Source organism: Bos indicus x Bos taurus, chromosome 2, assembly GCF_003369695.1.
Source record: "Bos indicus x Bos taurus breed Angus x Brahman F1 hybrid chromosome 2, Bos_hybrid_MaternalHap_v2.0, whole genome shotgun sequence".
NCBI classification, from domain to species: domain Eukaryota; kingdom Metazoa; phylum Chordata; class Mammalia; order Artiodactyla; family Bovidae; genus Bos; species Bos indicus x Bos taurus.
The window spans coordinates 111,164,745-111,188,824 of record NC_040077.1 but is presented as its reverse complement, the minus strand read 5'-3'; the positions used below and the strand labels follow the sequence as shown (position 1 = coordinate 111,188,824).

The window sequence follows — 24,080 nt, the reverse complement described above, 5'->3', positions numbered from 1 at the left end:
CCACCCAGGGATCAAACTCGGGTCTCACACATTGCAGGCAAATTCTTTACCATTCAGAATCCATTTCCTTGAAAACTCAACCAGAGGTACCATCCAAAGCAGGCTGGTGGCCTTCTAAAGAACTGGATTCTCGAGGATAATATAATTCCATGGATAGCTTCATATATAAAAAGGGGCAGTGTGCTTCATATAGAAGTTCATTTGAAAGCCAGAAAAGAATCAGAAAATGTATCATACCCAGGATCTAGAAAGATCTCGGCACATAGTAAGTGCTCAGTAAATATACTAATTGTGGAATGATTGAATCAATACTGCTTTTACCAAATCAATGGGTGCAATAGAGGATAAGCTGAGGTTAAAACCAGAGGGCCTTGACCAGAGGCTTTTAACTTCCCTCCAAGTGCTCCTCAATCCCTCCCTCCCTCCCTTGGGAGACTAGGTCAGAACACAAGCTTAAACCATAATTTCATCCTGAGGCCAACGCCCTCTGCTTCTAGAACAACTGTACCACCAACTTGGGAACCACTGCTGACTCCAGAAGGAGCTCTTTGTCAGAAAATAAAATAATTTAAAGAAAGCATTTTGTTTTCCCAAATAAAATACTAGATCTTTCTAAATGAATTTGTTTAGAGATTTGGAAGAGAGGACAAAGGGGAGGGGAAAGGCAGATGAGGATTCTGGTGGTGTGTGTCTCTTCTTTTTTATTATTTGGTTTGGACAGGAAATGCATGCATCTCATGATTGGAAGCAGCTGTGGGATGTGACATCTGGGGCAAGAATCGAACAGAAGTTCCTGGAGATGCAGCCCTTGAAGCAGGTCCCTTAGTTCTCCACTGCTCCATTCTAAGCCTCCCCATCACATGCTGCATCGTCTTTCCCTCCCATATTTCCGGCTCCTTCCTCTGAGTAGCAGAGATTATGTGTGAGCAGTATAATTGTGCAGGAGACAAATTTTACTTGGGAAAGTTTCCAGAAGAGAAGAATCTGGCTAAAGGGATGACACAGGCTCAGATGGACCCTGAACTGGGTAGGAGTTGACCAGGAAGGGATTTTTCAGACTCCTGTCAGCATAGGGCAAGAATCCTATAGCTACAGTGCACACTTGCAGGAATACCACACCACATCAGTCAGGTGACCAGCTGGAGTCAGCATCAGTCAGTTGGAGAAGGGAACAGCTACCCATTCCAGTATTCTGGCCTTGAGAATTCCATGGACAGAGGAATCGGTGGGCTACAGTCCATGTGTCGCAAAGAGTTGGACACAACTGAGCAACTTTCACTTCAGCTAGGACAAGCCTAGTCATGCTGTGGTAACAAATGACTCCAAAAATCTCAAGAATGTGCTCTTCTCACAATCGCTGGTCACCGGGTGTCAGTCTCCCATTTGCTCTACTCTGCCCTCACTCCTGGCTATAAAGGGAAGGAGGAGCCCATATTGAGGACATCCTTGGGCTCACAAAAGAGGGAAGACAGAAAGTGTTGGCTGATGGCCAAGAGCTGGCACATAAACCTTCCACATGAAAGTGTTGCATGTCACTTTTGTCCATTTCATTGGTCAAAACAAATCACGTGATGACATCTGAGCTCAACAGGATGGGGACAAATAACCCTCCCCTTCCATGGGCAGGGGTACCAAAGGTCACATGGTCAGGCCACTCAAATAATAAGTGGCAGAATGGAGATTCTACAAAATTTATATCAGACCTCTTTCTACCGCAGTGTCCTCTCCTCAGCCTAGCACAGTGCCTGGCACCAAGCGGTCATCCTATAAATATTTTTGTGAATGAATTAAATGAATAAAAAAGTGAATGAATTACTAGATAATCATGGAGACGCAATTCTGCCCAGGTTTTATTTTAGCAATGTTAATTAACAAAAAAGACCTATTGGCTTTCATTGAGAAAGGTCTTTTACAAAGTAACCCTCTAAGTGTCACCTTTCACAGCTCTCATGAGGACAAGTCATCTCTGGCAAAGCTGTCAACACAAATAAGCCAGAGAAACTGTCAACACTCAGACTCTCCATTTTTATATTTAAAAAGAGGCACCAGGGAGGCTGGCCAGCTTACATTCTGAACCAGCGCCAAAATGCTATCGCAGTAGCATGCATCAAGACTTTGTGTACTTTTCCATTGTGAGAGATTGAGCTACTGGGTAATATTTCCAGCCTGGCCTTCTTGTGACAGCTTGAACCAGAGTTTAACAATTTGTAAGAAAAATCTTAAGTTCCATGCCCAATGTATACTACACTCCCCAACTGACTGAGAACAAGGCTCTTATCTCACTGCAATACTGAGTAAAATGAAAACAAGATTCTACTAAGATAATTTGTCCAGACTGCTTTTCAGTGAAAATACATAAAATGCAAAGGCAACTGAGAGTCATTTTTTTTTTTTTCCCCAGCTCATTCTGAAATGACTTCTTTATTTGGGCAATTTCAACTCATGAAGACAGATTTAAAGCTTTTTTAAAAAACTGGATGGAAAAAAGTACTGTTTTATTTCCATGTGAATATCTCCCCTTTTCTGAAATGAAAGGATGACGAGAAACCTACTGAAATATTTTGTATACTGCTATAATCAGTGCAGTATGCAACAAAGTGGATAGAAATTTATTGCAGCAAGGGAATCAACTTTCTACAACTCTGAAAATGAAGAGCCCAGTGATTTTTACTTAAGCATATGAAATTAATTTTGCTCTCATTAAAATTTTATATATGTTATGGGTAAATATTATAAGCTTCTAAACTGAGAAGCTGAGGTCTGTGTTCTGTATGTTATACATTGGATCACGAGTGCAGCCCTAATGTAATAGATAATTAGTGCAAATTCATCAGCAGTAATGTCCCCACAAGGGATGGTAAGTTGGCAAATGTGTACCATTTAGTCTATTCTTAAGGCTCATTATTTATTCATTTAACATCTTCTCCCAAGATTTAAAGGTGTTAACAAATAAAGAAATGTTTCAGCTTCACAAACTTGCCTTTCTCATTAGGAGCCAGGGCCACTAAATCTCCTTTGGGGAAGCAAACATCGAAGGTTCACCTTCCCAGTGCTACTTATCTATGTAGAGAGGGAAACACAATTCATGAGTGGATAACTGCACTCAGCAGTCAGAGACCTAATCTAAGTCTTTGGCCAGTCTATGGTTAGTGTGTGAATAATGAGCTATTACGTATTCAACGTTTGGCTTGGTTTTCAGCCATGTGCCAATATTAACAACAAAACAGGAACACTTACTGTGCCTCTTCCACCTGCCTCTTCAGTGTTCCCAGAATTTGGGGTGTGTGTGTGTGTGTCCTCAGTTCTGTTTAACTATGTGTGACCCCATGGACTGAGCCCACTAGGCTCTTCTGTCTATGGAATTTTCCAGATCAGAATACTGGAGAGGGTTGCCATTTCATACTCTAGAGGATCTTCTCAACCCAGGGATTGAACGCACATCTCTTGCATCTCCTGCATTAGCAGGTGAGTTATTTATCACTGAGGGGCTACCTGAGAAGCCCCTAAAATAATGGGCCATGGAATAGAGATTGAATCAGATGTTTAAGTACATCCCAGAACTTGTGTTGTTGTTGTTCATTCACCAAGTCATGTCCAACTCTTTGTGACCCCATGGACTGCAGCACGCCAGGCTTCCCTATCCCTCACCAACTCCTGGAGTTTGCCCAAGTTCATGCCCATTGAATTGGTGATGCCACACAACCATCTCATCCTCTGTTGTCCCCTTCTCCTCTTGCTTTCAATCTTTCCCAGCATCAGGGTCTTTGCCAATGAGTCAGTTGTTCACATAAAAAGCACAGACATTAATTTGCCAGCAAAAGTCTGTGTAGTCAAAGCTATGGTTTTCCAGTACTCAAGTATGGATGTAAGAGTTGGACTATAGACAGGGCTGAGTGCCAAAAAATTGATGCTTTTGAACTGTGGTGTTGGAAAAAACTCTTGAGAATCCCTTGGACTGCAAGGAGATCCAACCAGTCAATCCTAAAGGAAATCAGTCCTGAATATTCATTGGAAGGACTGATGCTGAAGCTGAAACTCCAATACTTTGGCCATCTGATGTGAAGAACTGACTCATTGGAAAAGACCCTGATGCTGGGCAAGATTGAAGGCAGGAGGAGAAGGGGACAACAGAGGATGAGACAGTTGGATGGCATCACTGACTCTATGGACATGAGTTTGAGCAAGCTCCAGGAGTTGGTGATGAACAGGGAAGCCTGAGTTACTTCAGTCCATGGGTTCTCATAGAATCGGACATGACTGAATGACTGAACTAAATTGAACTGACTGAGGCAGCAAAATGTCCAGCCCTGTGAACTCAAATGGCAATAATGTTGACCTCTAATTCTGCCTATTCATGGCTTTAGGATGCCATCTTAAAGATGTGGATGGGATTTCCCCTCAGCATGTCCAAACCATACCTACAAACTGCTCGACATTGTCATCCTACAGGGACAGTAAACAAGAGCTGGCTTCCATGGACCCTGATGAGTTAAGAGAGATCAGCAGGGTTATGCATTGGACTTACTTGTCTGAACGTGAGTCCTGCACCAACTCTCTCAGAATAAACAAAATTGAGAAAAGGAAACTGTAATCACATCCATGACAGCATAATAGGATTTAGATGACTTTATCTCATTAACTTTGCAAGGGAACCCTGGCAAAGTATGAAATCCAAGCATCGTGCCAGGCTGACTGAAAACAGTTGTCTGCATTTAAGTCACTGCACCTGCCCTACACTTCAAAAACATAGGTCAGTGCTGCTTCCCCCAAATATATCCTAAAATTTCTAACTTAGTTGACACGCACACAGAGGCTCACACACACAATCTGGTAGCAAGAGGTTCTCCTTTTGAAGTTGTCTGTGCATAGTGAGTTCCCAGTTTTTATTTAGGTTGCAAATGTATTTGGAGTGGGGCTGATGGAAATCCAATGGGGCCGAAGCCTTTCCAAGCCTTACCTTTGCTCCAACACTTGTGTATCTGAAATGAACAAGAACATAAATGGCCGAGTAATAGACAGTTCAACATACTCTACAAGCACTATGATATTGTGGGAAGCTTCCTCGTCTGTAACTTTCCTTTTTCTGTTTTGGCAGAAGTAAAAGGACAAAGAGGAGAAGCATGAATAGAGAATCTCCTAAGAATGTTATGAAGAAATCCCCAAATTCTTAAGTTGTTTAAATGTTGTGAAACTGACTGTTCAGAAATTAAATCATTTTTGAGCATTTCTCAGAACAAATAGACTTTCGGAAAATCAAGAGATTGTCACTTCCCATCTTCAAAACCATTGTGTGCCACTAATGTATTTTCCTGTAGGGGAAACTATCCCAAGGAAAAGAGGTCATGAGTTTATGCCATCGTGGACCTAGACATGATTGAACTGATTTCCTGAGAATGAAAACAATTCATCCATCTTATCAGCAACAGAATTTGTGAATGAATCAAGCATGTGTCTCATGATGAGGCTTGAGAAATTAATACTATCTGAGAAAGAGTTAATGCAAACACCATCTATTTTTATAGCTGTCCTGAAATAACCCTGTGAGAATATTGTGAACCTGGTGCAGGTCACTGAATGAAGATAGTCAAAGGCAGCTCTACTCACAAGAACAATCTTGGCTACTTGGCAACAAGAGAAAGCTCTGGTGACAAGATTTTTCAATGAGGAAACTGCCTGAGCTTGCCAATTACCAGAAAGTCATCAGGGGAGGGCTTGCTATTCAGGGAATCCAGTTGGCAGAGTCGATATGAACATATTTGCAGGTGATTTACTATATATACATTGTTCAAAGGTTTTGGCTCTGTTCTTTGACAAAGGAAGAATCCACAGAGCTGGAATGTGGACAACTGACTTTTACATTCAACTTTAAAAGTTTCAATGTTGTGGGTATCATCTCATGGAAGTCCTCATTTATTTTTCAGAAAGTGTTGCATACCAATAATGGGCTTCCCAGATGGTGCTAGTGGTAAAGAACTCACCTGCCAATGTAGGAGATGCAAGGGACAGGGGCTTCGATCCCTGGGTCAGGAAGATCCCCTGGAGGAGGAAATAGCAACCCACTCCAGTATTCTTGCCTTGGAGAATCCCATGGACAGAGGAACTTGGAGGGCTACAGTCCAAAAGGTAGCAAAGAGTTTGACACGACTGAAGTGACTTAGCACACATGTAATGATAATACTACATCACTTACCCTCGCAGCAGCCCATGTTAACCCCAGGCTTTCCTGAATCACAGACCTCACCATAGTGTAGAGAAATTTCCTGCTTAGAAATATTTTTCCACAGTAGACTAGAAGTCTCTGCAGGCTGGGGTCTGTGTCTCCTCCTTCCTGTGTCTCCAAGCAGAGCTCTGTGTCTGGCACAAAGCAGGTTCTCTGTAACTATTAGCTGAGCTCAAATGAATTCAGACCCTTGGGGATGGGATTTCCCAGCACAGTAAATGGGCTATTTTAAGTCCCCTTCCTATGTGAAATAAAAGGGGGCTTTCACAGCCATTAAACCTCCTATGAGCCATTTCTCAAAACTAAAAAATTTTTATATGTATTTTCAGCTAACTAACCCCTGGCGTTTTCCAGTGTTCAGCCAGAGCTGATCTGATGCTGGGACCCATTTCCTTCTTTTAAAGTATCTTGATATTTGTTTTTTTTTTTTTTTTTTTTTAAATCTCCATGGTGTTTTTCCTTCTACAAATTATGTTTCCCTTCGGACCTCTTTCCTCTGGCCCATGAAAGTAAAATTTGCTTAGCATTCTTGATGCTTTTTACAGAAAAATCTAAGGAAAAAATAGAGGGATATTCTCCATGATTTAAATAAAGATCATTCTTATGGTTATTATCTACCATTGTACTATCCTACTAAAATTCGATAGGAAAACAATGTTGGTAACCTATTTATAAAAGATAGGCTATTTTGATCTCATCTATTTATGAAAAATCCACAATTTGATTGAAATGTCAACAATGGGTTAAGGAAAATTTAGGTTAACTATCCTAGGGAAGTAATTTGCTGTCCCAAAGGTAAACAACGCTCAGTTCAGTTGCTCAGTCCTGTCGACTCTTTGTGACCCCATGGACTCCAGCACCCCAAGCCTCCCTGTCCGTCACCAACTCCCAGAGTTTACTCAAACTCATGTCCATTAAGTCAGTGATGCCATCCAGCTGTCTCATCCTCTGTCATCCCCTTCTCCTCCTGCCTTCAGTCTTTCCCAGTATCAGAGTTTTTCCAATGAGTCAGTTCTTCACATCACGTGGCCAAAGTATTGGAGTTTCAGCTCCAGCATCAGTCCTCCCAATGAATATTCAGGGCTGATTTCCTTTATGATGGACTGGTTGAAGCTCCTTGCAGTCCAAGGGACTCTCAAGAGTCTTCTCCAATACCACAGTTCAAAAGCATCAATTCTTCAGTGCTCAGCCGTCTTTATAGTCCAACTCTCACATCTATACACGACTACTGGAAAAACCTTAGCTTTGACTAGATGGACCTTTGTTGGCAAAGTAATGTCTCTGCTTTTTAATATGCTGTCTAGGTTTGTCAAATTTTTTCTTGCAAGGAGCAAGCATCTTTTAATTTTATGGCTTCAGTTACCATGTGCAATGATTTTGGAAACCAAAAAAATAAAGTCTGTCACTGTTTCCACTGTTTCCCCATCTATTTCCCATGAAGTGATGGGACCAGATGCCATGATCTTAGTTTTATGAATGTTGAGTTTTAATCCAAGTTTTCACTCTCCTATTTCACTTTCATCAAAAGGCTTTTTAGTTTCTCTTCACTTTCTGCCATAAGGGTGATATCATCTGCATATCTGAGGTTGTTGATATTTCTCCCAGCAATCTTGATTCCAGCAGTGCTTTGTCCAGCCTGGCATTTCACATAATGTACTCTGCATATAAGTTAAATAAGCAGGGTGACAATATACAACCTTGACATACCCCTTTTCCTATTTGGAACCAGTCTGTTGTTCCATGCCCAGTTCTAACTGTTGCTTCCTGACCTGCATCCAGATTTCTCAAGAGGCAGTTCAGGTGGTCTGGTATCCCCACCTCCTAAAGAATTTTCTACAGTTTGTTGTCATCCACACAGTCAAAGGTCTTGGTGTAATCAATAAAGCAGAAGTATATTCCAGAATGTTTTTCTGGAACTCTCTCACTTTTTCAATGATCCAACAGATGCTGGCAATTTGATCTCTGGTTCCTCTGCCTTTTCTAAAACAAGCTTGAGCATCTGGAAGTTCATGATTCACGTACTGTTGAACCCGGGCTTGGAGAATTTTGAGCATTCCTTTGCTAGTGTGTGAGATGAGTGCAATTGTGAGGTAGTTTGAACATTCTTTGGCATTGGCTTTCTTTGGGATTGGAATGAAAAATGACCTTTTCCAATCCTGTGGAGCTGAGTTTTCCAAATTTGCTGGCATATTGAGTGCAGCACTTTCACAGCATCATCTTTTAGGATTTGAAATAGCTCAACTGGAATTCCATCACCTCCACCAGCTTTGTTCAAAGTGATGTTCCTAAGGGCCACTTGACTTGGCATTCCAGGATGTCTGGCTCTAGGTGAGTGATCATACCATTGTGGTTATCTGGGTCATGAAGATCCTTTTTGTATAGTCCTTCTGTATATTCTTGCCACCTCTTAATATCTTCTGCCTCTCTTAGGTCCATACCATTTCTGTCCTTTATTGAGCCTATCTTTGCATGAAATGTTCTCTTCGTATCTCTAATTTTCTTGAAGAGATCTCTAGTCTTTCCCATTCTGTTATTTTCCTATTTCTATGCACTGATCACTGAGGAAGGCTTTCTTTTCTCTCTTTGCTATTCTTTGGAACTCTGCATTCCAATGGCTATATCTTTCCTTTTCTCCTTTGCCTTTCACTTCTTTTCTTTTCACAGCTATTTGTAAGGCCTCCTCCGACAACCATTTTGCCTTTTTGTATTTCTTTTTCTTGGGGATGGTCTTGATCGCTGTACTTGGATGGAACCTCAAAAATGACAGAATGATCTCTGTTCATTTCCAAGGCAAACCATTCAATATCACAGTAATCCAAGTCTATGCCCTAACCAGTAATTCTGAAGAAGCTGAAGTTGAGTGGTTCTATGAAGACCTACAAGACCTTCAAAACTAACATCCCCCAAAAAAGATGTCCTTTTCATTATAGAGGACTGGAATGCAAAGTAGGAAGTCAAGAGATACCTGAAGTAACAGGCAAGTTTGGGCTTGGAATATAAAATGAAGCACGTCAACAGCTAATAGAGTTTTGCCAAGAGAACACACTGGTCATAGCAAACACCCTCTTCCAACAACACAAGAGAAGACTCTACACGTGGACATCACCAGATGGTCAATAGCAAAATCAAATTGATTATATTCCTTGCAGCCAAATATGGAGAAGCTCTATACAGTCAGCTAAAACAAGACTGGGAACTGACAGTGACTCAGATCTTGAACACCTTACTGCCAAATTCAGACTTAAACTGAAGAAAGTAGGGAAAACCACTAGACCATTCAGGTGTGGCCTAAATCAAATCCCTTCTGATTCTACAGTGGAAGTGACAAATAGATTCAAGGGATTAGATCTGATAGAGTGCCTGAAGAGCTATGGACAGAGGTTTGTGACATTGTACAAGAGGAAGCAAGGTACAAAGGGGGAAGTAATTAACTCAAAAGATAATCAGAATTAGAGAGCGCCTTGCAATTGTAGATCTGAAAAATTCTTCGTAATATGCAAACCTTTCTGTTGGTATTGTATGATATTAGACTGGAATGTAAGCCTCGTGAAGGCAGGGACCATGTCTGTCTTTTATACTCTTCTTCCCACATTTCAGCATAGCACGTGGCTGATAGGGATCTCAATATTTGTTAAGAAAATTAATGTCTTTCTGAATTAGTGAGTGGTGGCTCTAGAGAAGTAAGTGAATCCAAGCAAATAAAAATATTACCTCCTTCCTTCATGTAGCACTGGAAACAGAATTTTTTTCAATCCAGATAAATGAACCTTCTTAAAAATATGTACCAGACATTGAGATCATATGAAAGTTATGCAAAAGATAAAGCTAAAAGATTAGTTCTTCTCAAGGCAATATTCTAACTATGGATACCGTATACACATGAAATAACAATAGGAAAAACAGTAAACACTTCTCTTCTTCCATTTTAAACACTTAACCAGTAAAAAACTATTCATGATAATATACCTGCATTCCAAATTCCATGTTATTTTTAATAGAATATTTAAGAGCAAAGACAAATATTTCCCCAACTGCCAGTTTAAAAGTGAAAAGTGTTTGTGCCTAGGTCATTAGAGATGAGAAAAATTCAGAAATGAGAACTTCTAATTGAAGGCAGAATATTTAGCTATATAATCTGAAATACTGCCAGTAATGGTAGAAGTTAATACTTGGCTTATTTGTAGCAACATGGATGAAACTGGAGATTATCATACTAAGTGAAGAAAATCACAAAAAGAAAGACAAATACCATATGATATCACTTACATGTGGAATCTAAAATATAACACAATTGAACCTATCTATTAAACAGAAACAGAATCAGCGACATAGAGAATAGATCGGTGGTTGCCAAAGGGAAGAAGAGAGATGGATTGGGAGTTTGGGGTGAGCAGATGCAAACTGATATGTATAGAATGGATAAACAAGGTTCTACTGTAGAGCACAGGTAACTACATTCACTATCAGTGTGATAAACTATAATGGAAAAGAATATGAAAAAGAATATACATACATATGTATAACTGAGTCACTTTGCTATATAGCAGTAATTACACAACACTGTACTTCAATTCGGAGAAGGCAACGGCACCCCACTCCAGCACTCTTGCCTGGAAAATCCCATCGATGGAGGAGCCTGGTAGGCTGCAGCCCATGGGGTCGCTAAGAGTCGGATACGACTGAGCGACTTCACTTTCACTTTTCACTTTCATGCATTGGAGAAGGAAATGGCAGCCCACTCCAGTGTTCTTGCCTGGAGAATCCCAGGGACGGGGGAGCCTGGTGGGCTGCAATCTATGGGGTCACACGGAGTCGGACACGACTGAAGTGACTTAGCAACTTAGCAGTAGCAGTACTTCAATTACACTTCAATAAAAAGTACATTTTCAAAACAAAAAATTATGTACTGAACTTAACATGAACCAAATCAAGAAATTTCCCCTATTCATTTACTACCCCCACCCACCTCATAAAATAGTTATTAGTTTATTATCAGAATTTTAGATATTTTTTAACATGGAGGATCAGAATGGATAACTGTTTAAGATTATGTAAGCTAATCTGTCAAATTTAATTTCTTCAAGGTGGTGCAGTCACTGAATGGGCTGGGCCTGGATCCGAACACAGGTGGTCAGACATGAGAGTCACCCTCTGCCACAGCAGGTAGTGATAACAAGGCTTGCACCGGGCCTTACAGTTGGTCAGTGCTGTCACTTGCAGAGTTACCACTGAGCTTCCTAACAATTTGGGAGGTATCATTTTTGATGGAATTCTGGTTAAGCTATTTCAAATCCTAAAAGATAATGCTGTGAACTGAAAGTGCTACACTCAATATGCCAACAAATTTGGAAAACCCAGCAGTGGCCATAGGACTGAAAAAAGGTCAGTTTTCATTCCAATCCCAAAGAAAAGCAATACCAAAGAATGCTCAAACTACCGCACAATCGCACTCATCTCACACACTAGCAAAGTAATGCTCAAAATTCTCCAAGCCCAGCTTCAACAGTACGTGAACTGTGAACTTCCAGATGTTCTAGCTGGTTTTAGAAAAAGCAGAGGAACCAGAGATCAAATTGCCAACATCTGTTGGTTCATTGAAAAAGCGAGAGAGTTCCAGAAAAACATCTACTTCTGCTTTATTGACTACACCAAGGCCTTTGACTGTGTGGACCACAACAAACTGTGGAAAATTCTTCAGGAGATGGGAATACCAGACCACCTGACCTGTCTCTTGAGAAACCTGTATGTAGGTCAGGAAGCAACAGTTAGAACTGGACATGAAACAACACACTGGTTCCAAATAGGAAAAGGAGTACATCAAGGCTGTATATTGTCACCCTGCTTATTTAACTTATATCTAGACTACATCATGCAAAATGCAGGGCTGGATGAAGCACAAGCTGGAATCAAGATTGCTGGGAGAAACATCAATAACCTTAGATATGCAGATAACACCACCCTTATGGCAGAAAGTGAAGAACTAAAGAGCCCCTTGATAAAAGTAAAAAAGGAAAGTGAAAAAGTTGGCTTAAAGCTCAACATTCAGAAAACTAAGATCATGGCATCTGGTCCCATCACTTAATGGCAAATAGATGGGGAGACAATGGGAAAAGTGAGAGACTTTATGTTTTCAGGCTCTAAAATCACCGCACATAGTGACTGCAGCCATGAAATTAAAAGACACTTGCTCCTTGGAAGAAAAATTATGACCAACCTAGACAGCATATTAAAAAGCAGAGACATTACTTTGCCAACAAAGGTCCATCTAGTCAAAGCTATGGTTTTTCCAGTAGTTATGTATGGGTGTGAGAGTTGAACTATAAAGAGGTCTGAGTGCCAAAGAACTGATACTTTTGAACTGTGGTATTGGAGAAGACTCTTGAGAGTCCCTTGGACTGCAAAGAGCTCCAACCAGTCAATCCTAAAGGAAATCAGTCCTGAATATTCATTGGAAGGACTGATGCTGGAGCTGAAACTCCAATACTTTGACCACCTGATGCGAAGAACTGACTGATTGGAAAAGACTCTGATACTGGGAAAAACTGAAGGCAGGAGGAGAAGGGGATGACAGAGAATGAGAGGTGGATGGCATCACTGGCTCAATGGACATGAGTTTGAGCAAGCTCCAGAAATTGGTGATGGACAGGGATGGTGGATAGCCTGGGGTGCTGGAGTCCATGGGGTCGCAAAGAGTCAGACACGACTGAGTGACTGAACTGAATGGACTGATAGATGGGAAAATGAAAGCACAGGGAAGCCAAAGAACTTCTCAAATCTACAGAATATGTACCCAGAGACACCAAGTCCTGACACCATTTTACTATAGCACTGCTGCTGCTGTTGTTGCTAAGTCGCTTCAGTCATGTCCAACTCTGTGCAACCCCATAGACGGCAGCCCACCAGACTCCACTGTCCCCGGGATTCTCCAGGCAAGCACACTGAAGTAGGTTGCCATTTCCTTCTCCAATGCAGTAAAGTGAAGAGTGAAAGGGAAGTCACTCAGTCGTGTCCAACTCTTTGTGACCCCATGGACTGCAGCCCACCAGGCTCCTCCGTCCATGGGATTTTCCAGGCAAGAGTGCTGGAGTGGGGTGCCATTGCCTTCTCCGTTACTATAGCACAGTGGCTTTCAAATGACAAGTACGTGTTATTATTCTGTCACAGAATTTGGGGGAAGCCAAAGCTTCTAGAAAAATTTGACCTTCAAGATGTTCACATGACCTAAAGCTAAGAGAACCACAGTTGCTGCTTGCTGATATTTTTTCTTATTTAATGGGAATTCATTTCCTCCATCTACCTCTCTTGCAGTGACTACTACTCTTTGGGAACTGAGTTGTCCAAATCTCCCCATAGGTTTTTTTGTTTTTTGTTTTTTTTTTTTGAGTATAATTGTTTTATAATATTGTGTTAGTTTCTACTGCACAATGAAGTGAGTTAGCTATATGTATACATATAATCCCTTCCTCTTGAACCTTCCTCACAGCCCATCATCCCACCCTTCTAGGTGACCACAGAGCACCACGCCGAGCGCCACCCCCTAGGTTTTTATGCTCTAGAAATAAGCATAGTGAGCCAAACAGTGCCTTAGTAGCCCAACAAGCATCAGAGACCATGTCGCACATTCCAGTGGTTGTCTCAAATGGGAAGAATTTTTGGTAATCTCCCCTCAGAGGTTTAAGTCTTTGATTAAGTAAATTCTTCAAGACAGCACAAGATCCATGTGGTTTACTTTTGACATAAATCACATTATGGGCCCTGATAACATTCCAGTTACTCTTTGTAGTTGCTCAAAGAAATGAAGTCCCTTCTGAAATGTGCTAGCCAGGAAAGAATGCCGTGTTCTGGTGAGGCTGCCTGAAGGCTGTCGTGTGATTTAGATAAAAGATTTCCAATGAGCATCTGAGTCACAAATCATTCATTTAATGATTTAAACTTATCAAGAAGCATCTTCTCCCCACAACTCAAAGTGTAAAACACTGATAAGTTCTTAAAAAAAAAAAAAGTTAAATGTAATTTAACATCCTCCTATGAGTTCTGCAGTTGTCAGCATCAACAGACTCAGATGACAGCTTTCTGCAGTGCTGGAAAAGGTGGAAAAGTGAAGGTAACTTCAGGCTCAGCAGAGAATCTCAGAGAACTCCAGCTATAGCCGACATCATTCCTTCTACCTCATTTTCCCTATCTGAAAGATTTTCACCAAATGAGAAGGTTGAATTGGAGACTGTTCTCGGGATTCACAACCCTGTTGTCAGGGCTCTCCAGAGAAATAGAGCCAATAGGAGATATATAGATACAAATGCAAATATATAAGGAGACTTGTTATAGAAATTAGATTAGGCTATTATGGAGGCTGAGAAATCCCATTAGCTATCAACTGCATGCAGAGAACCAGGAGATCCAACAGTGTAGTCCAACCCAAAGTCAAAAGCTTGAAAACCAAGTCCTAAAGTCTGAAAGCCTGGGAACCAGGAGCTTTGATGTCCAAGGGTGGGAGAGGTGGATATTCCAGCTTAAAAAGTGACCTTCCTTCAGCTTTTGTGTTCCACTGGGGCCCTCAATAGATTGTATGATGTTCCCTTCCACATTGGTGAAGGTGGATCTTCTTTACTCAGTCTACAGATTCAAATGTTATCTTTTCCAGAAACATCCTCATAGACACATTCAGAAATTATGTTCTATCAGCTACCTGAGCATCACTCAGCCCAGTCTAGTTGACACATAAAACTAACGATCATAGAGACCATATTTAGGAGATACCATTCAGTTCAAATTAGGTCCCCTGAGAGCCTCCTCTTGTCAACCTCTCCACTCTCTGCTCTCCAAATGCTGGATTCATACAATCTTTTATTTTTAGAAGTATATAACTGGAAAGGCCCTCAAGAGATCTTTACTCCAATTTCCTGATTCACAAAGGTTTGTAATTGATCTAGTTTTTGGAGATCTCAAGAACCGAATCCATAGTTTTCTCTTGTTGATTAGGCTTATTTATGAATTCCAGCAGTCTAACAAAACACTTTTTCCAGAAAATTAAACTCATGTTCTGTTGGATTCTATACAGTTGCAGAATAGTGTTGACTTTGAATATCTGAAAAAGCAATCATTGAGTCTTCAATGCTTTTTCTTTCATAAGCCAACTGTCTTAGTTAAATGTGGTTGTTGTTCAGTTGCTGTCATGTCTGACTCTTTGTGACTCCGTGGACTGTAACCTGCCAGGCTCTTCTGTCCTCCAGTCTCCGAGTTTGCTCAGATTCATTTCCATTGAGCCAGTGATGCTATATAATCACCTCTGCCATCACCTTCTCCTTTTGCTTTCAGTTTTTCCCAGCTTTAGGGTCTGTAGGCAAGTAACAGAAACCAACTCCAGGCACCTTCACAGGGACTTTGTTTAAAAGATGTGAAGATATTACATACTATATAAGAAAGATGATACAGCTAAACATCAGGAAAGAACTGGAACTACAAAATGGAAAGACTCTAGAACCAAGGTGATCCTCTTATCACTAGCAAACAGTCAGAACACAGACAGAAGCAAGACTCCCCAGTTTCAAGCCCCTACTGTACCACAGGCAGCTACTTTCAGAAAAGACCCTTTGTCACAAATACCTCCTTCTCGCTCATGATCAAATCATATAGTGTTTTTGATCTCCCTGCAAGTCTACTACACTTCCCTAAATGGTGTCACCAAAGTACAGAGCAAATTCCATGGGCAGAAGAATAGAAATGCACTGTTATTCACCTATAAAGCTTAACACTTTACATGCAATGATAAATACTCATAGAGTTTATATATGTACCTAATGTCACTTCTGCCATCATCCATGACACTGTGGCAGACCAACTTGCTAGTTTACAAGTAGGGTTAAAACTTCAGGCCCGACATAGTCCTGACAACCTTGAAAGAACAGAATAAGAAGACAGACACAACATAATCTTCCCAGCTCCACCCTACCCTCATAGTATCCCCTGAAGGCTCTTAGGAGGAGTATCTGGGTGTCCCCAGAGGTAAAAGGACATAATTCAGGAAAAAGTAAAGAGCTGTTGACAATTAGACAGTTTGCTGTCTGCAGAATCCTTGAAAATAACCTCCACTGGCTTCAGAGTGAAAAACACTAGCTTGTGTTAATAGTTTCTTCAACTTTGTTCAACTCCTGACATATGGGCACTTTTATGTTCTTTCTGATTCTTCAAAAGCTTTTCCATGACTTTTACTAACCTTCACAGTTAAAGAATAACTTACCCAACATATACCAATGGCCAAAGTATCCTAGAAAGCAGTTTATCCATGGTCATATGAAACAGATTTTTTTAACTACCAGCCATTACTGGCTATTTTTTCATACCTTTGAATCCATTTAGTGAACCAAGATGTATCACTAAAATAAAATTTTCTTAGTAAAAAAAAAAAAAAAAAAATGATGCTTTTAGCCCAGATAACAAAATACTATGATTCAAACTGTTTTAAAGAGTAGGAAATCTTATTATGTCACATACAAAAAGAAGTCCAGAGTTAAGGTGAGCTCCAGATGTGCTACTTCAGGACCCTCACTCTATTTCTCTGCAGATCTCTCGGCTCAACCCTTCTCCAGCTGGTAAAGATGGCTGCAGGAACTTAAAACATCATACACAATTAACTTTGTAACCAGAGAAGGGATCTTTGTTTTATGAGAAAGAAACCTTTCCCAGTGGCACCTAAAGTGGAATGGGCTGTCTTTGGTTTGGACCCAGCATCATGTTACATTTGCTAAATTCTGGGTTTGGAAGGGGAAAATCAGAATAAAAATTGACGTTAAAGTTTGATTTTAAGATGTCTATGACTTTTCTTCTGGGAATTATAACATTCTGTACTATTCTTATTGTCCTTATCACATTTTTCCAGTCAGCTATCCAAGAAGTGTTTGTTGAGCACCTCATTGTTGAGACATACAAGTGTTCAAGACAGACTCATTGTTTTCATGGAGCACACATTCTTCTGACTTGTATTAGAGTTATCTTGATATTGCATCAGTCACAGTTCTCCAGAGAAACAAGATCAACTGGTGATAGACAGATGACACATAGATGTGTGCATGCTCAGTCACTTCAGTCGTGTCTGACTATTTGTGACCACATGGGCCGTAGCCTGCCAGGCTCCTCTGTCCAAAGGATTTTCCCAATAATAATACTGGAGTGGGGTGCCATGGGAATCTTCCCAAACCAAAATTTGAACCCGCATCTCCTGCATTGCAGGCCAATTCTTCACCACTAAACCACCAGGGAAACCTGACAGGTAGGTAGATAGATAGATAATAGACAGCTAGGTAGATAGATAAATTTTAAGAAATTGGCTCACTCAAAAAAAAAAAAGAAAGAAAGAAAAAAATTGGCTCACTCAATTTTGGAGGCTGATCAATCTGAAATGTGTAGGGCAGAGCAGCAGGCTGGAAATTCAGGTAAAAATTAGTGCAATTTTGAGGTAGAATTATTTCTTATTTGGGAAACCTCAGTTTTTTCTCTTGAAGTTTTCAATCAATTGGATGAGACCCATCCACATGATCAAGGCTGATCGCCTTAAAATCAACTTATTGTACATATTAACTATATTTACAAAATACCTTCACAGCAATATCTGGATTAGTGGTTGTTTAAATAACTAAGTACTATAGCCTAGTCAAGCTTACACCTCAAATTAACCACTATAGATGCCTTGTTTATGTCAATGCCGGCTTCTTGAAAAAGAGATTGCATCACATACCTATCCCTGGTGGCTCAGACAGTAAAGAGTCCACCTGCAATGCAGGAGACTGGGTTCGATCCCTGGGTTGGGAAGATCCCCTGAAGAACGGAATGGCAACCCACTCCAGTATTCTTGACTGGAGAATCCCATGGAGAAAGCAGCCTGGCAGGCTATAGTCCATGGAGTCACAAAGAGTCAGACACAACTAAGCAACTAACTTTTCATATACCTATCAGTCTGTAATCACCATGGAGCCTTACACACAGCTTTCCAGCTACTAGATGTTCAAAAAATGTGTGCCGTTGAATTCCTTAAGCTTCATTTTATGCCATGTGGTCTGTCTGAATGTCTGCGAATGACAAGTTCACATCAAAGAGGATCACCCAGAGCTGAAACAAAATCATGAACCATAAAGCAAAGGCAACAACCCCACCCCCACCCACTCAGGCTGATCTGAAGACTCTTTCAAGTTACACTCCCCATCTTGAAGCACATCCCAGACCATCACACCAATGTCAAAGAATTACATTCCACTAAAAAATGCTAGTAAGTACACCACATGCCTTTTTTTGGGAAACGAAGTTAAGCCTAGGGCTTAAGAGACTTCATTTTTCCCTTCTGACCCTGATCTTTTCTTGAGCCATTTGATCTGCTTCTTTTCATAAAGCAGATGTTCCTGGAGAGATCGCACAGGGAGCCAGGGGCCAGAGCCAGTCCTCTGATCTGCGTGTGTTTCCACTGACCACCCAAGGGGCACCAGGCAAACTGCAGCCTCTGAGTCAGAGTCTGGCCTTTCTAAGCATTCCATATACCTGATAACTTATTGCTTCCTCCCCCACTCCCATCCAATCCTTAAGAAGAAATACGCTTGCAGTGTGTTCTCTTGTTATGTATGCAGATGCCCGATCCACAAGACATTTTGCATAAGCTGTTTCCTCCATGGAGTTAATCTGTAGCCCAAATTAAGAAAAGATAGAAGTTAATAAATCTTCACTCAGCACCTACTCTAAGCCAGGCACTGAACAAGGCATATACATTAATATAATTAATCTCCCTTAAAACATTATAGATATGCAGATGACACCACCCTTATGGCAGAAAGTGAAGAGGAACTCAAAAGCCTCTTGATGAAAGTGAAAGTGGAGAGTGAAAAAGTTGGCTTAAAGCTCAACATTCAGAAAACGAAGATCATGGCATCCAGTCCCATCACTTCATGGGAAATAGATGGGGAAACAGTGGAAACAGTGTCAGACTTTATTTTTCTGGGCTCCAAAATCACTGCAGATGGTGACTGCAGCCATGAAATTAAAAGACGCTTACTCCTTGGAAGGAAAGTTATGACCAACCTAGATAGCATATTCAAAAGCAGAGACATTACTTTGCCAACAAAGGTCCATCTAGTCAAGGCTATGGTTTTTCCAGTGGTCATGTATGGATGTGAGAGTTGGACTGTGAAGAAAGCTGAGTGCCGAAGAATTGATGCTTTTGAACTGTGGTGTTGGAGAAGGCTCTTGAGAGTCCCTTGGACTGCAAGGAGATCCAACCAGTCCATTCTGAAGGAGATCGGCCCTGGGATTTCTTTGGAGGGAATGATGCTAAAGCTGAAACTCCAGTACTTTGGCCACCCCATGTGAAGAGTTGACTCATTGGAAAAGACTCTGATGCTGGAAGGGATTGGGAGCAGGAGGAGAAGGGGACGCCAGAGGATGAGATGGCTGGATGGCATCACTGACTCGATGGACGTGAGTCTGAGTGAACTCCGGGAGTTGGTGATGGACAGAGAGGCCTGGCGTGCTGCGATTCATGGGGTCACAAAGAGTCGGACATGACTGAGCAACTGAACTGAACTGAACTGAACTGAAAACATTATGATATATTGTTATATCCATGACATTAATATAAAAGAGGAAATTCAAACCAGCTATAATCCAAGGCACAGGTTGCAAGTCAAAAAAGAAGCAAAGCTAATTAAGTGTAGTCACCCACCTTGGTTCTCTCACTGACTGAACAAACTAATCATAAGATAACTACGTGCACCTATCAGTTGAGTACATTGTGGTACAGTTTGACTCAGAGTATTCTGAAGTATCCAGACTTTTCCAAAGCAAACAGGGAAAGTTAGTATTGGGATTTTTTTGTTGTTGTTGCTGTTTTAGCATGAAATGAGTTATGTGTGTGTGTGTGTGTGTGGAGTGGAAAGTGAATAAATAATCTTAAACAAATTTCTTTTCTGAAAGCGTATAAATCTGTCGTTGAAACAGAAGCAGTATTGAAGTCACTATTTAAAAGGATATAGATTTCTTGATATATTTTCCAAAGCCACATTCTCTTTTAAGGAGAATCGTCAGGCATGGTCCCATGCCTCAACACATAGTTCAGTTCAGTTCAGTCGCTCAGTCATGTCCGACTCTTTGCGACCCCATGAACCACAGCATGCCAGGCCTCCCTGTCCATCACCAACTCTCAGAGTCCACCCAAACCCATGTCCATTGAGTCGGTGATGCCATCCAACCATCTCATCCTCTGTCATCCCCTTCTCCTCCTGCCCTCAATCTTTCCCAGCATCAGGGTCTTTTCAAATGAGTCAGCTTTTTGCATCAGGTGACCAAAGTATTGGAGTTTCAGCTTCAACACCAGTCCTTCCAATGAACACCCAGGACTGATTTCCTTTAGGATGGACTGATTGGATCTCCTTGCAGTCCAAGGGACTCTCAAGAGTCTTCTCCAACACCACAGTTCAAAAGCATCAATTCTTTGGTGCTCCACTTTCTTTATACTCCAACTCTCACATCCATACATCACTACTGGAAAAACCATAGATGGACCTTTGTTGACAAAGTAATGTCTCTGCTTTTTAATATGCTGTCTATGTTGGTCATAACTTTTCTTCCAAGGAATAAGTGTCTTTTAATTTCATGGCTGCAGTCACCATCTGCAGTGATTTTGGAGCCCAGAAAAATAAAGTCTGACACTGTTTCCACTGTTTCTCCATCTATTTCCCATGAAGTGATGGGACTGGATGCCATGATCTTAGTTTTCTGAATGTTGAGCTTTAAGCTAACTTTTTCACTCTCCTCTTTTACTTTCATCAAGAGTTTCTTTAGTTCCTCTTCACTCTCTGCCATAAGGGTGGTGTCATCTGCATATCTGAGGTTATTGATACTTCTCCCGGCAATCTTGATTCCAGCTTGTGCTTCCTCCAGCCTAGCATTTCTCATGATGTACTCTGCATGTAAGTTAAATAAGCAGGGTGACAATATACAGCCTTGACGTACTCCTTTTCCTATTTGGAACCAGTCTGTTGTTCCATGTCCAGTTCTAACTGTTGCTTCCTGACTTGCATACAGGTTTCTCAAGAGACAGGTCAGGTGCTCTGGTACTCCCATCTCTTTCAGAATTTTCCCCAGTTTATTGTAACACAATCAAAGACTTTGGCATAGTCAATAAAGCAACACATAAGACCCTCTTAAATAAGAATTAAATTTGTTAGCCAGTGAAAAACACATATTTCCTACTACGTCTTCAATTATTTTGGTTCACACAACAGAAAATTCTTCTGCTCATTACCTGAGAAAGTAAATCAATCAAGACTTGGGTCTTACCTCAGTGAGTTGTTTAATGAAATGGATGGATAAATGGGATTCTGAGGTTGTGAAAGCTATTTCATGGAATCCTGAAAAGAAAAAAAAAAGTACCAGGAAAGTAAAAAGACAGTCCTCAGAATGAAAGAAAATATTTATAAGTCATAGATCTGATGAAGGACTCGTATCTAGAATATATAAAAGACTCTTGAAATTCAGTAACAAAAGGATAAATAACCCATTTAAAAATGAGCAAATGATCAGACCAGAGATATCTCTAGAGAAGAAATCTGAATGGCCAGTAAGCACACAAAAGTAAAAATAAGCACTGCAATGAGATATCATGTCACATCCAGCTAGCATTGCTGTGATCAAAGTGTCGGTCACTAGTGTTGGTGAAGAGGTAGAGAAATTTGAATTCTCAAACACCATTGGTAGAAAGGCAAAAATAGTGTAGCCATTTTGGAATACAATTTGGCAGTTCCCCAAAGAACCAAACACAGAATTACCATATGATCCAGCAATTTCACAGCTAGATATTTATCAAGAGAAATGAATACATATGCCTGCACCAAAATACACAAATATTCAGAGCAGCATTATTCATAATAGCTAAAAAGTGGAAACAGCCCAAATGTGCATCAAATGATGAATGGATAAATAAAATGGGATGTATCTATACAATGGAACAGTGTGTGTGTGTGTGTGTGCTCAGTCATGTCCAAATCTTTCCAGCCCCAATGGACTATAGCCCACCAGGCTCTTTGTCCATGGAATTTTTCAGGCAAGAATACTGGTGTCATTTCCTATCCAGGGGCTTTTCCCAACCCAGGGATCAAACCTGTGTCTCTTTCATCTCCTACACTGGCAGGTGTATTCTTTACCACTAGTGCCACCTGGGATATTATTTGGCAATAAAAGGAATAATGTACCAATACTTGCTACAACAAGGATGCACCTTGAAAACATTATGCTAAGTGAAAGAAGCCAGTCACAAAAGACTACACACTGTGTGCGTCCATACATACAAAATGTCCAGAATAAGTTAATCTAAATTAACAGAGAAGAAATGAGTGCTTGCCTGGGGCCTGAGACACGAGGTTTGGGGAGAAATCGGGAGTGACTACTGATAAGTATAGGCTTTTTGCAGGAGAGTGATGAAAATTTTGTAAAGATTTATTATGATAATGGTTGCACAGCTCTGTGAATATACTAAAAAAAAGCATTTAAATAAATAAATTTATGATATATGAATTATGTCTCAAAAAATATTTTTAAGTCTTTTATCAAATTGAGGATAGCCTGGGGAAAAAAATGAGATTTTACTCCAAAGATATAAATAGAATTTTTGTGAGTAGAATGCATCATCTTTAGGTAATTTGGCTATCTTGCAGTGATTATATTACCTATTGTTTGGGTATGAAAAGTTAGAGCAATATCAATCTTGTTCCTAACACCATAATATTTAGAAAGAAGAATATGGCAGTATTCTACAATAATTATTTCTCAATAAATTTCTATAACAATATATTCACCTTAACTAGCAATTTTACTATTATTTACTTATTATATTTTTAAATCAAGTACTTTTCCTCTTAAAGTACATATATTTAAAAGACATTATTTTCTTATTATAATTAGAAAACTAGCTTCTCTTGCCATAAATAAAAGATGACTGTTAAGTACAATAAAAATAAATCAATATTTTAAAATTCTATAGAAATAAATGTTGCTACTGGAATACTTGAAGCCCAGGACTTGTTATCTTTTTTGTTAAAATACAAGATTGATGTGTTGTATAAAAGGAGAGAAGGTTAGCACTCCCCTTGACAAGAATGGAAGAGGCTCTCTGGCCTGACAACATTCATATGGTTAAGGCGTTGCCACCTACTTCGTGGCATCTAAGCACTGTTTTTTAGATGTCAACTCCAGGAAGAAAACTATTAAAAATACAAACACATGGAGGCTAAACAACACACTTCTGAATAACCAACAAATCACAGAAGAAATCAAAAAATAAATTAAAATATGCATAGAAATGAATGAAAATGAGAACACAACAACCCCAAACCTATGGGATTCTGTAAAAGCAGTGCTAAGGAGAAGTTTCATAGCAAAACAAGCTTACCTCAAGGAACAAGAGAAAAATAAAATAAATAACCTAACTCTACACCTAAAGCAACTATAAAAAGAAGAAATGAAGAACCCCAGAGTCAGTAGAAGGAAAGAAATAATAAAAATTAGGGCAGAAATAAATGAAAAAGAAACAAAGGGGCCATAGCAAAAATCAACAAAGCTAAAAGCTGGTTCTTTGAGAAGATAAATAAAATAGACAAACCATTAGCCAGACTCATCAAGAAACAAAGGGAGAAGAATCAAATCAACAAAATTGAAATGAAAATGGAGAAATCACAACAGACAACACAGAAATACAAAGGATCATAAGAGACTACTATCAGCAACTATGTGCCAATGAAATGGACAACGTGGAAGGAATGGACAAATTCTTAGTAAAGTATAACTTTCCAAAACTGAACCAGGAATAAATAGAAAACCTTAACCCTCC

At 40.2% G+C, this 24,080-nt stretch overlaps 1 non-coding gene across 1 annotated transcript; it reads left to right on the top strand.

Moving 5' to 3' along the window:
- Positions 1-23,305: 23,305 nt before the first annotated feature.
- LOC113881806 lies at positions 23,306-23,431 on the top strand. The gene has a single exon (XR_003508169.1). It is a non-coding gene; the product is annotated as a U6atac minor spliceosomal RNA (small nuclear RNA).
- The last annotated feature ends 649 nt before the right edge of the window (positions 23,432-24,080 follow it).